Below are 17,633 nucleotides of genomic sequence, written 5' to 3'. Positions count from 1 at the left end.
ATCATCAAACTAAAGCAAGAATATCTACACGTGGACAACATCAACAAAATGGAAAGAAAGGGCACAACAAACACACACTAACCAGGGAACGACAACTTACGAAAATCCACACATCTCCAAATATAGAAATCCCATACGAAAACATTCAAGTGGGCTACATTAACGCCAAATCAGTAGTAAACAAAACAACAACAATAACAGATTGGATCTCGTCAGAAAACCTCGACCTACTTTTCATCAACAAAACCTGGATCCGCGATCAAAAAGATCCCATAATCCTTGACCTATGCTCCCCAGGATACAAAAAATCACTCATTGGACCAGAAAGGAAAAGAGAGGCAGAGGCATAGCACTAATTTACCGCTCCCATTTTACCACCGAAGCCACTGCCGAGTCCATAACAACCCAACTAGAAATTCCCTCAATCAGAATTCACAACAAATCCCTAATTGATCACCTAAACTGCGTCCTGTTCTACAGACCAGGGCCAGTCTTAGCAAGTGCGGGGCCCTATGCAGACCAATTTGATGGGGCCCACCCTAGCCCCGCCCCACCCTAACTCCGCCCCTACCCTAGCTCCACCCCCACCCTAGCTCCAGGGCCGGCCACCCCTCCCTCCGAGCTCCAAGGCCCCCAGCTCCAGGGCTTGTCGATCCTGCACAGTCAATGCCAATTGAAAACCATGTCTTTTTCACAAACACAGATACACCCTAATCCACTATAGAATAAGTAGTAATATTTAAACTTTCTATTTAGACAAAAATTAAACTGAACCCCCAAGATGCCAGACTCTGCATACAATGCAACACCACAGAAACAGAAAATGTCCCCTAGTACTGTGCAAAATATAAAGACAGCAGATGTAAATTTGAAAAAAACTAACAAATATCAATCACCACTTTAAAAATTAGCAAATAGAAATAAAATAAATATAGAAAATAAAATAATACCATTTTATTGGACTACTACATTTAGCTTTCAGAGGCCAAAACATCCTTCCTCAGGTCAATACAGTATAGCACTGTTACAGTATCCTATCCTGACCTGAGGAAGGGGGTTTTGTTCTCCAAATGTTAGCCAAAATGTATTAAAATTAGTCCAATAAAAAGATTACCTTGTTTACATGTTCTATTATAAACATTTATTATCACAGCTACAATACTACTTTATCCTAAAGCAAAAAAAATAAAAAAATATATTTTATTTACAGTTTGTTGTCTCTGGTTTCTGCTTTCCTCATCTTCTTTTCACTGTCTTCCTTCCATCCAGCATCTGTCTTCGTTCTCTCTCTGCCATCCAGTGTCTGCCCTCTCTGCTGTCCCCTCCATCCAATGTCTGCCCTCTCTCCCTGCTCCTTCCATCCACATCTGCCCTCTATCTCTGCCCCTTCCATCCACCACCTGCCCCTGACTGCCCTCTCCCCCTTCCATTCACTGTCTGCCCTTTCTATCCCTTCCATCCACTGTCTGCCCTTTCTCTCTGCCCTTTCAATCCACCATTTGCCCTCCCTCTCCCATCCATCTGGGTCTGCCCTCCCTCTCACTCCCCCTTCCATCCAGGATCTGCCCCCCTCTCTGCCCCTTTTTTTCAGCCCCCAGTTCCAGCCCCACTATCCCACCAGCCCCCCGTTTCAGCCCCAGCCCTTTTCTCCCACCAGTCCCGAGCTTAAGCCCCAGCCACTTCTCCCTATCTCCTTTTCAGCCCCCAGTACCCACAGTTTCAGCTCCTGCCCCTTTTCAGCCTCCAGTCCCAGTACTAGCCCCCTTATCCCACCTACCCTCCTTTTCAGCCCCCAGTTCCAGCCCCCTTCATCCACATGCCTCTTGTATTAGGGCCCTCCTTTTCAGCCCCAGAACCATTCTCCCACCTGACCCACTCATGCCCCTTTTTCCCACCAGCCCCATGCATGGCCCCCATTTCCCATATGGCCCCTTCTCAAACTCCAGTTCCAGCCCCCTTCTCCCATCTGAGAACTCCCACCCCACACCCTTCTCCCATCTGAGTCCCCCTTACCCCTCCCCCATCTGAGAACCCCCATCCCACACCCTTCTTCCATCTGAGTCCCCCTTGCCCCTCCCCATCTGAGAACCCCCACCCCACAACCTTCTCCCATCTGAGTCCCCATTACCCCCTCCCCCATCTGAGAACCCCCATCCTACACCCTTCTCCCATCTGAGTCTCCCTTACCCCCTCCCCCATCTGAGAACCCCCATCCCCACACCCTTCTCCCATCTGTGTCCCCCTTACCCCCTCCCCCCAACTGAGAACCCCCATCCCACACCCTTCTCCCATCTGAGTACCCCCGACCCACCACTCCCTTTAAAAAAAAATTTGAGAAGCGCCGAGTAGCAGGCAGCGCCTCGCGTCTGCCCTGCTAGTAAAAATCTCCTGCACGTCGTCAGGCCTTCCCGCATGCGGCATTGAGTCCCGCCCTCCTCTGAGGTAATAGGAAGTTATCTCAGAGGAGGGCGGGACTCAATGCGGGAAGGCCCGACGACGTGCAGGAGATTTTTACTAGCAGGGCAGAGGCGAGGCGCTGCCTGCTACTCGGCACTTTTCAAAATTTTTTTTAAAGGTAGGAAGCGATCGATCGGGGGGGTGGGAGCGGCGGCCGGTGTGACCTCAGGCGCGCTGCGCGGGGCCCCCTTGAGCGCGGGGCCCTATGCGGTCGCCTCTCCCTAAGACCAGCCCTGCTACAGACCACCCGGCAATTGGAACTAAAGTCAGTCTAACTTTATGGACTTCATCTCAAACATTTGTGTAACCAACTCCAACATATTAGTACTAGGTGACATAAACCTCCACCTAGAAGACCCTAACTCTACCAATGCATGAGATTGCAAGGAATTCCTCCACTCATGGGATCTCAAATGCCCACAAATACAAGCTACCCACATTAAAGGGCACACACTGGACCTCCTCTCCCACAAACTGTCCACAGACCACAATATATATTAGTAACAGATATCAAATGGTCAGAAACACCTTGACCGATCACTACAAACTAAACCTATCTCTAAATTGGCGAAAGAAGGGATCATACCATACACAAGAACATACAACCTACAGCACAAGAGGCCAAACAGACCCAAAAGAAGTTTGGCAACAGATATATGACAATGAATGGAAAGCACAAACGGACTCCTTACACTACTTCTCTGACTGGGATGAAAGATGCAGAAACGTATTAGACAAAATAGCACCCTTAAGAATAAGAATAGCAAGAAGACAAAACTCGATCCCATGGTTCAATGATGAATTAAAAAAAACTGAAAACACAAACCAGGAAACTCAAACGAGCATGGAAAAAGTTAAAAGATGAGCACACACTCAACGCATGGAAACAAACACAAAGAAAAAGAAATATGCAATAAGACAAACCAAAAGATCCTATTACAAAACTAAAATAGGACCAGATTACAAAGACTTGAAGAAACTATTTCAACTCATAAACAAGCTCCTAGACACCACTCCAATCATCACAACCAACGCAAACATCCCATCTGCAGACAAACTTGCAATATACTTCAATGAAAAAAATAATAAAATTAGCAATACATTTCCTCAGCACAACACCGACATCGAAAACTTCATCAATGGCCTTGACTCAACCTCTGGAGAATACCCAGTAGACTGTAGCTGGTCAAAATTTGCTCTCCTCACCGCTGAATCTGTTACCCAAGCGATTCAAAGATTCTCCAATACCCACTGCAAACTGGACACATGCCCCAGCCACTTACTCAAATCCGCCCCCAATCGCTTCATAGAAGACCTCACATCCTACCTAAACTACATGTTCCAATAAGGTCTCTTCCCTGAGGAATATGGTAACATCCTATTCACCCCATTACCGAAAGACACGAAGAAAAAAACGAACGATCTCACCAATTACCGCCCAGTCGCATCTATCCCACTAGTAGTCAAACTGATGGAGAGCATGGTCACCAAACAGCTTACTGACTACGTGGACAAGTTCTCATTACTACATGAATCACAATCAGGATTCCGCCCCTCTCATAGTACTGAAACTGTACTAGTCACTCTCATGGCCAAATTCAAGCATGAAATAGCCACAGGCAAAAGCATACTTCTCCTCCAATTCGATATGTCGAGCACATTCGACATGGTAAACCACAATATACTTCTATGACTCCTAGACCACTTCGGGATTGGTGGAAATATACTTAGTTGGATCAAGGGTTTTCTAATCACCAGAACATACCAAGTAAAATCAAATACAAATATATCACCACCATGGAAAGCAGACTGCGGAGTACCTCAAGGATCACCATTGTCACCAATACTCTTCAATATAATGATGATCTCACTGGCCAAATCCTTATCCAACCAAGGCCTCCACCCGTTCATCTATGCAGATGATGTCACAATTTACATCCCTTTCAGACACGACCTATCAGATATCACCAATGAAATCAAGTGCGGTTTGAACACCATGGACTCATGGGCGAATTCATTTCAACTGAAACTGAACACTGAAAAAAACACACTGCCTCATCCTCTCAACCCAACACAATAATTACAAACCCACAACCATAAACACCCAGACAAACCCTCCCTATTTTAGATAGCCTCAAAATACTAGGCATTACAATTGACCGCAATCTTACACTTGAGAGCCAAGTAAACTCCACTATAAAGAAAATGTTTGATTCAATGTGGAAACTTAAATGTGTAAAACCTTTCTTCCCGAGGGAAATATTCCGTAACCTAATACAATCAATGGTACTAAGCCACGCAGACTACTGCAAAGGAATCTATGCGAGATGTAAAGAACAACTCACAAAGAAACTCCAGAAAGCCCAAAACACAGCAGCCAGGCTGATATTTGGCAAAACACGATTCGAAAGTGCAAAAAGTGAGAAAAACTGCATTGGCTCCCAATCAAAGAACGTATCACCTTCAAAATCTGCACCTTGGTCCACAGGGTTATCTACGGTGAAATCCCAGGATACATGATTGACCCCACCTGATAGATCTTCCAACCAGAAACAGAACCGGATCATCACGTACTTACCTGAATCTCCACTACCCAAAGTGCAAAGGACTCAAATACAAAGCAACCTACGCATCCAACTTCTCCTACATAAGCACACAACTATGGAATGCAGTGCCAAAAGCTGTGAAAACAATCTACGATCATCTAAACTTCAGGAGATCACTAAAAACCTACCTTTTCAGAAAGGCATACCCTACCGACCCAACTTAAATGCCTCAATTCTGCAACACAGCTAAACCAAAGATAGTATTGGACACTATCAGGCCTATTTTCTAAAGGGATCACCGGTGATCTTCCGACACAAATCGGGAGATCGCCGGCGATCTTTCAATCCCGGCCAAATCGGTATTATTGAAAGCCGATTTTGGCCTACCCCAATTGCTTTTTCGTTGCGGTGCCAGCCACCCTTCAAGGGGGCGTGATGGTAGGGTAACGAAGGCGGAAAGGGGGCGGGGTTACGAGATGGCCGGCTTCACCTTATTATGAAAAAAAGAGGCTGGCTCGAACGAGCATTTCGCCGGCCGGACTTGGTCCATGTATTTTTAGGACCAAGTCCCAAAAAAGAGCCCTAACTGACCAGATGACCACCGGAGGGAAGTGGGAATCACCTCCCCTTACTTCCCCAGTGGTCACCAACCCCTCCCACACACACACACAAAAATTAAAGCATTTTTTGCCAGCCTGTATGCCAGCCTCAAATGACATACCCAGCAGTATGCAGGTCCCTGGTGCAGTATTTAGTGGGTGCACTGCACTTCAGGAAGGTGGACCCAGGCCCATCCCCCCCCACCTGTTAAACTTGTGGTAGTTAATGTTGAGTCCTCCAAAACCCCCCAAAACCCACTGTACCCACATGTAGGTGCCCCCTTCACCCCTTAGGGCTATGGTAATGGTATAGACTTGTGGGCAGTGGGTTTGGGGGGCTCAGCATACAAGGGAAGGGTGCTATGTACCTGGAAGCTAATTTTGTTTTTTGTTTTTACAGATTTTTAAAGTGCCCCCTAGGGTGCCCGGTTGGTGTCCTGGCATGTCAGGGGGGCCAGTGCAGAACAAATGCTGGCTCCTCCCACGGCCAAATGCCTTGCATTTTGCTGGGTTTGAGATGGCTGAGTCCGGTTTCCATTATGGCTGAAAATCGGAGCCGGCCATCTCATCTAAACTCGGCGATCCTGTTACAAACCCGGCAAGCGATTTGGCCGGTGCCAAGCGTATTTCGAAAATACGCTTGGCTCTGCCTGCTTACGGCGTCGGCCCCGAAGATGGCTGGCCATCGATTTCGCCGGTGCCATTCGATTATGCCCCTCTATATAACCCTCCCTATCTTTGACCCCTAATGTGCCTGAAACTTACCTACCTTACTCGACCCTAAAATCAAATTGTATTTGTTCCCTACCGGACTTGGCGATCGCCTTTACGATACTATGTAAGCCACATTGAGCCTGCAAATAGGTGGGAAAATGTGGGATACAAATGTAACAAATAAATAAATAAATGTAAGTTACCCCTCTTCAACCTTCCCTGGGCCTTATGTTACTTACAGTACCTTACCATCTAAATGATCCTAGAGGAAGATAATAATGTAAAATAAAGTGTATCGCAAAGAAATTACACATTATTTCCAACATTTTCAATTTCTGCACTAATACGTAGTCTTTCATACTCTCTTTTACTTAAAGCAGTTAAAGCTCCTAATGCAGGGTATTATACAACAGCCAAGTACTACAAATACAGCAATAACGATTATCAATGTGGTCAAACCAGATAATACAAAAGTTTTCCATTTCCTGTCCAGGTGGTATCTACACTGGAATTCTCAGCAAGCTCATCTGCTAAGGTAGTGTAGTAAGAATAAGTACATAAGCATTGCCATTCTGGGACAGACCAAGGGTCCATCAAGCCCAGCACCCTGTCACCGATAGCGGCCAAAATAACAAGCAATTTGTCCCACCCATCCTAGAAATACTGTATTATTCCCTCATCCATTCAATAACATTCTATGTTTTTTTCCTCCAGGAAGCCATCCAACCCTTTTTTGAAGTCCGCTGAGTTAACTGTCTTAACCACTTTTTCCGGCAGCGAATTCCAGAGTTTAACTACTCGTTAAGTGAAGAAACATTTCCTCCGATTCGTTTTAAATTTACCTCACTGCAGCTTCATCGCATGCCCCCTTGTCCTAGTATTTTTGGAAAGCGTAAACAGATGCTCCACATCGCCCCGTTTCATTCCACTCATTATCTTATAGATCTCTATCATATCTCCCCTCAGCCGCCTTTTCTCCAGGCTGAAGAGCCCCAGCCTCTTCAGCTATCCTGATAGGGAAGTCGTCCCATCCCCTGTATCATCTTTGTCACCCTTCTCTGCACCTTTTCCAATTCCACCATGTCTTTTTTGAGGTGCGGCGACCAGAATTGAACACAATACTTGAGGTGCGGTCGCACCATGGAGCGATACAACGGCAGAATAATATCCTTATTTTTGTTTTCAATCCCTTTCCTAATGATACCCAACATTCTATTTGCTTTCCTAGCCGCAGCAGCACATTGAGCAGAAGTTTTCAACGTATCACCTACGACGACACCTAGATCCCTTTCTTGGTCCATGACTCCCAACGCTGAACCTTGCATGATGTAGTTATAGTTTGGGTTCCTCTTAGCCACGTGCATCACTTTGCACTTGTTCACATTAAACGTCATCTGCCATTTAGACGTCCAGTCCCCCAGTCTCGTAAGGTCCTCTTGTAATTTTTCACAATCTTCCTGCGATTTGACTACTTTGAATAACTTTGTGTCATCGGCAAATTTGATTACCTCACTAGTTACCCCCATTTCTAGGTCATTTATAAATATGTTAAAAAGCAGAGGTCCCAGCACCTATCCCTGAGGGACCCCGCTAACTACCCTTCTCCATTGCGAATATTGACCTTTTAATCCTACTCTCTGTTTCCTATCTTTCAACCAGTTTTTAATCCACAGTAAGACACTACCTCTGATCCCATGTCCCTCTAATTTCCTCTGTAGTCTTTCATGAGAGACCTTATCAAATGCCTTCTGAAAATCTAGATACACAATATCAACTGGCTCACCTTTGTCCACATGTTTGTTTACCCCTTCAAAGAAATGCAGCAGATTGGTGAGGTTTTCCATAGCATGGTGATCAACGTATGAGCAATTAATATCAACAGTACATAAAACAGCTTGTGATGTAAGAAGATGATAATTCAGTAAGAAAAATAAAATCTTTGGAAAAGTCCATAATGTGCGGTTTTAAAATGTAAGCTGCTAGAAAGCAGGGTATTCAAAGTCACTTAAAGTTTCATTGATTTGATAAGTAGTCAATCTTGGCATTAGAGAAATTTATAGTTCAGTGTAGATTCTAGTATTATGAAGCAGCAGTCTGTATACTGTTGAAAGACTCACACAGGCAGGCATCATATTACATCTAGAAGACTTCCACTCATGGTTTCCAGCAAGTTAAAAACAGTCCATATAATAGTTGTTTAATTCATTAGTAACATAGCATTAACTCAAGGGTGTTCTCAGATTTCATTCTTTGACCAGTTCAAGGTATATGTAGGATATAATAAAAATCAATGGCCATACTGGTCTGATCAAAAAGAATGTCAGAAGACATATACATGTCCCTGTACAAACATTTCTACACATGGATATTTTCAGCTCTCATTACAAATAGACTTTCTCATTTGTTTAAACATTTTTGTAACTTTCAACATAAAATTTCCAAAATTGAATGGGAGAATGCTTATAAGTTCTGCACAATTGTAGTATTCCATAAAGTTCAAGACATAATTTTTAAATCTTTATTACCAACAAGTTTCTTAAAAGCATTAGATAGGCACAGTACATTTATGGAAAATAAATTAGGGAAAAATAAAAATTACATCAGTATCCAATTTTTAACAGTAGAAATTAGGGAAAATAAAGTTCTATATCTGTAAGAAAACTTAACTTGCATAACAAAGAAGATTAGGGCATCAAGTAGTTAGGAGCACAGTTTCTCCACTTATACTAAACAAAGTTCATAATACAGAAAAAAGAAAGGGGGAAAATAGTTTAACCTAACAGCATCTCAAAAGGTGTGGCCATTCTACACTCGATACTGTGAACAAGATATAATAAAAATAAATGTTGTACTTACCACTCTTCGTCCTAATGCGGACTAATGGAACTCAAGGTATCCTGTTACTTGAACTGGGGACCCGTATATGAAAAAGAGTGTGGTGTCCAGGTATCCTGCAGCTTGAACTTTAGGCCTCTTGTACTACTGAGTGTAGCGTCCCAGGTATCCCACAGATTGATCCTGAGGATGATTCTTACTCATCTCGTAGTCAAATGACCTTGTCCGGCATCCCAGATCAGGATTCTATCCGACTTCCCCTCTTCACGTCGGCGAGTCACCAATGTTATATTTCTAGTCTTTTTACCACCACCCCAAAATAATTATGTACCAGTCACTCTAAATTGGAGTGATAAAAGACCAGGAAGGCCACATATGAGAAAAGCAATTTAGTTTATATTCCAAAGTACAAATGCAATCAATAGTTTCTCATGGGAGAACAGCGCTGCTACGCATAAGTTTATCTGCCACTGTCTCTCCGAAGTAATGCACAGCTTCAACTGTTTATATACCTTTATTTTAAACAATGCTTCACATAGGTTTAATAAATTATCTTCTTCAAAGATCATTATGTTTTCTTTCAACACCATCTGCTTCCCTTCTTGTTGCTAAACCACATTTTTCTGTCTATCTGTAATTGCTCTCTTCCTACGCTTGCTTGCATGCAAGAATGTCTTATCAGATCATGAGTCTCCGGCTCACACAGCTTTTGCCTTTTTGCCCTGTTTCAGGGTGCCCTTTCGCTCCGTTTCAAGGTGCACACCCGTGCCCATTATCTACATGTGTCATGAAGGGATTTGTAATCTTGCACTAGACGCTATTTAAAAGATGTCATGTTTGATTTTGTTTATTGGCCAGTGAGGTAACTACCCTTTAAATCCTATTTTTTCTGTAAAGAAGATGGGGCTCTGAGGCTTTTTTTTCTTCTGTATTCAGTTTTCACTGTCTGCCTCTATTTTTAAAAGTTTTTCAGTAAATTGACAGTATATCTTGCCTACATTACAGGAAAGTGGTTTTGATATGAGTTTTTTCTTTTCTGCTCTCTTATTGATTTGTTGAATTGCACTAGTAACATCCTGGCCAAGTCCTTGTATCAAATAGCATCCTTCTTTTCCTCATAACTCTTCCTTCACCGATAACAATTCAATGCCCCTGAGATATCGGGGTCATTCCAGACATACACAGCAAGCAATTATATACAGTTTGACATACACTCTCATAGTGATCACCCCTCTCTGCTCCTCCTGTTATAATTGTTGCTTAACCTAGCTGGCTATCTGAAATTTCATCAACCCTATAGCCCTACTCAGCACACAGTACTTATCACAAACATAACAAAAATGCTGACCTCAATGATCTTCAGCCTAATACCCCTACAGTGACTGTCCACAGTGATGACATCTCAGTGATTCCTGATTTGCTGTGTTGCTGGCTTGTCTTGCTGCTCCACAGTCTGCCACACAATGATCTTCCCCAAGACAGACTGTTTCTGATGACCTTTTCGAGAGGGTGCAGAAACAAGGAGTTGTGGTTATAGCAATGGTGGATGCCAGCAGCATAGGGTTGCCAAAGTTAATCCAGTCCTTACATGAACTTGTAGTCTTGCTTTTCTTAGGAACATAAATGTTATGAAGACTAGTTTAGCCTTTTCTGGACATCTGCAGCCAGTTGGCATCCTAAGCCTGTAAGGGGGAAGAACAAACCCTCCTGTGACATATATCAAATTACTTAATTGCCTCAGGAACAAATGTGAAGAGCAATTCTATAACTGGACACCTGAAGTTTACACACTTAAGTGCCAAGAAATTTGGCATTTATGCATATAAGTGCACTATCTGCTATTCTATAACAGAATGTGCAGATGCACCAGGCAGGCAAGGGACCATGCAATCATCATGTCCATCAGCCACCCAACTATATATATGCCTAATAAAATCTCCAACTAAAATAGCCTTTCTAACTCCTCCCTCTTGGTCAGAAGTCCCTGGAGACACATCCTTAGTTCAAGAAGATATTGCATTCCCTGGAGGCCGAGTCTTGGCTACAGGATTGCTTACTGCTTCAACAAGGTGATGCTCTCCTTTTATGTGACCTCCCTTTACCAAGGCAGCACAAAGGCCATACTAGAGGTGGGGCTTCTCTAATATGGCCCTGTAGGTCTGCCTTAGCTCCTCCAATTCTGCTACTCTCTAGCCTCCATGGATCAGACACATTCTCTGAGAGCTAGAAGCTTTTTGCACTAAGTGCACACATATGACCTCGGCAACTAGGAAAAATCATACATGTGACACAATGCAAAATACTCAGTAGCTCCCATCTGGCCGCTGTCTGCATCTTATTACTGATGAGTTGTTTAGTTATTTAAACTTGGTCAAGTAGTACAGATACTTACACTAGTATAAAGGGCCTTAAGATTACTTTGGTATATTTTATGCTTTTTATTTAGTGTTTGCTTTTAGTGAAGTACAAATAAATTATTTAGAGCAAATCACTTGCTAATGAAAATACCCTGTAAAGATAAACTTCTATCGTGTTCTCTTAATTGGTATAACCAACTATAAATTAAGAGATGTGTCTGGATTGGATAGGAGTTGGGGAGAGTGGGTGGGAAAGAATACTGAACTAGGTCCTGCTCAGCTCAGCTATCAGCTTTCTTTTAATGCTCTAGGCTGCAACAGTTCTTTTTAAACTATGGCAAACAGTTTAGGCCCTGATCAGGTATCTATTAGTTATATTTTAATGCTCTAGGCTGTAAATGTTACTTTAAAAAATATAAGAAGTTTTTTTTAGACTATTTAAACAAGTTAAATGTATGCTTTTTATGAAATTCAAATTGTTTTTATCAAAAAACCGTCAAATTCTCTTCTATCACGAAGTCACAGAGCTAAGTAATTTTTACTTCCTCTTCTGTCAGACTCCTAAAGAAGGTTTAATCCAGGGAACCAGATTACCTGTAATCTGTTGGTTGAAAGGTCGGTCTGGCATTTGCAGATATGTTTACGTGAAGGAAAAATAGTCAGTAAAATTGGAAATACTGTATATTCTCATTCTGTTCCTATAGCAAAACCTAAATCTGGAAATCTGACAAGTTCTTATTTAGAAAGCCAAATGTCTTGTTGATTTGTAATGAACACGTTTGGGACTTAGCAACACCAGTCAATGGGAATCTAGTGACCTTAAGGCCCTAGTAGGGGTATAGGGCATAGTTAAAGAAGCAAGATAAGCAGGCAGTCCTATATGGTAAGCCTTGTGGGTTAATCAGAGAATTAAAAAAAAGACACGATAATGGACTGGGAACAATTCTATAAGTGGGCACCTCCTTTTAGATGTCCCCATGCTATGCAATGGGAGCCTATCAATAAAGGCATCTGGGCATCCGAATTCTATTATAGAATCCTAGCATATCCCAGTACTGGCATGTCTTATGTTTACTCACTTGTAGTTACTCTAGCCATAGACCTGCTATATGATGAAGTTAAGAGGAAATAGGAGTCTAAGAAAATACTCTTTCACGGAAAGGGTAGTGGATGCGTGTGTGATGAACCTGGAATATCAGACGCGCTTAATACCTCTCTTCTGAGTATCTCCAGTTTGGGCGCACCTACACATTGGCATGCCTACATCTTGGCGCCTACACTCTGGGCGCACCTAATCTGATGTCAGATGCCTACACTTTAAAACCAGGAACTTTTCACTACTTCATTCTCTCAGCTACTACCTTCTTGGAGTCTGGTGCGTTTTCTGTTGTTCTTTACCTGATCTTTACTGCTGGATCGCTGCCTGTCCTGACTACTGCCTGTACCTGACCTCTGCTGGATTGCTGCCTGCCCAGATTACTTCCTGGACCTGACCTCTGCTGGATCACTGCCTCTCCTGACCACTGCCTGGACACCTCTGCTGGATCGCTGCCTGCCCTGACCACTGCCTGGACCTGACCTCTGCTGGATCACTGCCTGCTCAGATTACTTCCTGGACCTGACCTCTGCTGGATCACTGGCTGTCCTGACTACTGCCTGGACCTGACCTCTGCTGGATTGCTGACTGCCCAGATTACTTCCTGGACCTGACCTCTGCTGGATCGCTGTCTGCCATGACCACTGCCTGGACCTGACCTCTGCTGGATCGCTGCCTCTCCTGACTACTGCCTGGACCTGACCTCCGCTGGATCGCTGCCTGCCCTGACCACTGCCTGGACCTGACCTCTGCTGGATCACTGCCTGTCCTGACTACTGCCCGGTGCTGACCTCTGCTGATTGCCCTGACTACTGCCTGGACCTGACCTCTGCTGATTTCCGCCTGCTCTGACTACTGCCTGGACCCGACTTCTGCCTAGCTCTATCCTCGCCTTCTTCTGTTTGAGCCTGAGTCCTCTCTCTCGCCTGACTTCCTAAGTCTTGTTGGCCACCTGAACCCAGGGGCTCAACCGCTGGGGAACGATGGTCGCCGCAGATGAAGTGTTGGGCTTCTGACTGCTGGTCCACTGTCCTCATTTGGATTCCAGGGCCCCGTCCTCTCCTGGCTCTCCTCGTATCTTTCCCAACGCACCTTCAGAGTATTTTCTAATGGCTCTTCTTCCACCCCCGTCCCGCTCTCTGTTGGGGTTCCCCAAGGATCTGTCCTTGGACCGCTTCTTTTCTCAATATACACCTCTTCCCTGGGCTCACTGATCTCATCACATGGTTTCCAGTACCATCTCTATGCCGATGACACCCAGCTCTACCTCTCCACTCCCGACATCACAGTCGAAACCCAGGCCAAAGTCTCGGCCTGCCTCTCAGATATCGCCGCCTGGATGTCCAACCGTCATCTGAAACTGAACATGGCAAAGACTGAGCTCCTTGTCTTCCCACCCAAACCCTCCTCTCCTCTTCCCCCACTCTCTGTCTCTGTTGACAACGCCCTCATCGTCCCCGTCTCGTCAGCCCGCAATCTCGGAGTCATTTTCGACTCCTCCCTCTCCTTCTCTGCCCACATCCAGCAGACAGCTAAGACCTGTCGCTTCCTCCTCTATAATATTAGCAAAATCCGCCCATTCCTCTCTGAACAGACCACCCGAACCCTCGTCCACTCACTCGTTACCTCTCGTCTTGACTATTGCAACCTTCTCCTTGCTGGTCTCCCGCTTAGCCACCTATCCCCCCTTCAATCTGTCCAAAATTCCGCTGCACGTCTTATCTACCGCGTGAACCGATACTCTCATATCACCCCTCTCCTCAAGTCGCTTCACTGGCTCCCGATTCACTACCGTATTCAGTTCAAGCTTCTCCTAATGACTTTCAAATGCACTCAATCTGCAGCCCCCCATTACCTCTCTACCCTCCTCTCCCCCTATGTCCCCACCCGTAACCTCCGCTCTCAGGACAAATCACTCCTATCTGTACCCTTCTCCACCACCGCTAACTCCAGACTCCGTCCCTTCTGCCTCGCATCACCTTATGCCTGGAACAGACTCCCCGAGCCCATACGCCATGCGCCCTCCCTGCCTATCTTTAAGTCCTTACTCAAAACCCATCTCTTCTCCCTTGCTTTTGGCGCCTAACCACCTTCCCCATTCATGATACACTGACTACACTGACTACATAGTTTGTTACCTTTAGATTGTAAGCTCTCTTGAGCAGGGACTGTCCTTCCCCATGTTTTAACTTGTACAGCGCTGCGTAACCCTAGTAGCGCTATAGAAATGCTAAGTAGTAGTAGTAGTAGTAGTGGTCCCTGGATCAGCACAAGGGCTCACTTCCATTTCTGATATCTTTGACAGCGTGGAATTGCCTCCTGCTGGAGGTTGTGGAGACGAGGACTTTGTCAGAATTTAAGAAAGCATGGGACAGGATGTGGGATCCCTTAGGAAAGGAATAGTTAGTGGTTACTGAGGATGGGTAGACTGAATGAGCCATTTGGCCCTTATGTGTTTGTAACTTAGGTCAGTTACGTGTTCAAGTGGCAGTACTTCCTCTGCCCCTCCCACACTGCACCCATGTGAATGCCCCCTTATGCACTATAGGCCAGATTCTATATATGGCGCTCAAAAATGGGCACTGGAAAAGTGCTAAACGCGATTCTAGAAAGGGTGCGTGCCCTCTCTAGAATTGAGCTTAGCGCCAATTCTCATACTCTAACTTTGGTTGCCACACTTATACCTGCTGAAACCTAGTATAAATCCTGACACCCAATTAACAATGCACACAACATTTTAGAATGCCCTGACACGATCATGCCACGCCCATGGCCACATCCCCTTTTGAGTTGTGCGCTGTTAGATTTGGACATCAAACGTTATAGAATAGTGTACAGCCAGATGTGCGTGTCAATCCTAATTGGTGCCAATTAATGTCAATAATTGGTTGTTAGCAGCAGCTAATTAGTGCTTGTTAATGGCTCGTCCATCTCAGGATTGTGCCAAAATTGTGGTGCCCAAATCTGGGCACCATATATAGAATCTGGGGGTATGTTACTTATACGTGCCCTTACAGAATAGTATTTAGGTGATTGACTGTTATTTACGTATGTTAAGTGTACATATAACTACATAAATACATTAACGCTGCTATAGTGGGACAGACCATCAAGCCCAGTATCCTGTTTTCAACAGTGGCCAATCCAGGTCACAAGTACCTGACAAGATCCCAGAACAGATTATATGCTGCTTATCCTAGAAATAAGCAGTGCAGTTTTCCCAGACTTAATAATAGTTTATGGATTTGTCTTTTAGGAAATGAGGCAAACCTTTTTTAAACCCTGCTAAGCTAACTGCTTTTACCACATTCTGTGGCAATAAATTGCAGAATTTAATTACACGTAAGAAATATTTTCTCTGGTTTGTTTTAAAATTTACTACTAAGTAACTTCATTGCATACCCCCTAGTCCAATATTTTATAGACCTTTATCATATCTCCCCTATAAAATACTGAGTGGAGTGGAATGGGTAGACATGAATCACTTGTTTACTGTTTACAAAAATACAAACAGGGTTTAAAAAAAGGTTTGGACAAGTTGCTAAAAGAAAACTCCATAAACACTTATCTCCTTACCTGGCGTTCTGCACATTTCCATAAATGAGTGGTACATAAATATGAGTGTCCTGTTATACAGCTGCCCTTTTAAGGTCTTTTTGAGTATGACCCTATAGTGGAAAAGGCACCACTGTTTTGCAAGGTAACAATCATCAACCTGAAATTTGTCCAAGCTCCAGCGCGATCTTGATATGTGGGGATGGTACAATAGTGAGACTTGAGAACATAGGGGCCCTTTTACTATGCCGCTGTAAAAAGTGGCCTGTGGCAGTATAGGCACGTGTATTAGGAACGTGCCAGGCCAGTTTTTACCACGACTGCAAAAAAGGTTTTTTTTTAATGTGACAGGAAAAGGGCATGAGGTAAAACTGAAACCAGTGCGTGTCTAAAACTGACCTGCGCCATTAAGGCCACCCATTGACCTAGCGGTAAGGGCTCACGTGCTACACATGCGATGACCAATTGGTGCACGCCAACTGCCAATTACTGCTAGAAAGGGCATGTGTGGGAGGAAATAAATAATTCATCCAGGTGTTATGGGCGCGCGCCAAATCTGAGATTACCATGAGGGGGGCACGCTAGCCTGGTGGTAGTCTCATTTGGGTGCGCACTGCATGCGTGTAGAGCCTACCGCAGCATAGTGAAAGGGCCCCCCCAATGTTTTCAGAGTGACACTCTAACACTACAACATTTATAAAGAAGCACATGCAAATAAATGTTGAATTTGCATTGGTTTGAAATTCGGGAGCAGTAATGTAAAATCACCAGTGTCAGCTTTGGCTGTTGACCATTCACAAATCATTCTTTCTATATATGTTAACATGTGTCCAATAGGGATATGCATGCACTTTTTGTCTGTAGCAAAGTACAGAATGGAATGAAACTATAGCAACACATAATATTAAATTTAAACATATGATTATATGAATGCGATTCTTTGAAATTCATCATTGCTGAAGCAGCTTACTAAAAGGTTTTAAGCCTGTGCACAGAGATCTGGTAAAGCAATTTGTTACAGAAGATGGATTTTGTACAACCTTGAAATGAGTATGATTGTTCATGGAATAATCTTTTCCCATTTGGACTGTGTAGTTTTCTTTCAAAAACATATGTTACATTTTGGTAGTTTTCACCATTTGTGAATAATCCATTACAAATACCTTCCTGCAAAAATTTGACTCTTCTTAGTGGAGTTTTTTTTTTTTCTATTTGACAGTCACAATGATGTTATTGATGACTTTTCACTTAAAATTTACAGTACTAATAAGTATTAAGTCATGTTATGCTATTATTGACCAGTTGAAATATATGATTGTATTGACTGACTTGAGGGCTACTTATGATACTGTAGATTCCTCTTGTATGGATATATAGCTTCTTCTCAACTATGAGATCCAAAAGAGCAACACAATGAGGGGCATTTTTGAACGGGGACGACCATCTCTAAGGGCGCCCATCTCTAAGGATGTCC

The sequence above is a fragment of the Microcaecilia unicolor genome, chromosome 8, assembly GCF_901765095.1.
Source record: "Microcaecilia unicolor chromosome 8, aMicUni1.1, whole genome shotgun sequence".
Lineage (NCBI taxonomy): Eukaryota > Metazoa > Chordata > Amphibia > Gymnophiona > Siphonopidae > Microcaecilia > Microcaecilia unicolor.
Note: the sequence above shows the minus strand (reverse complement) of the source record.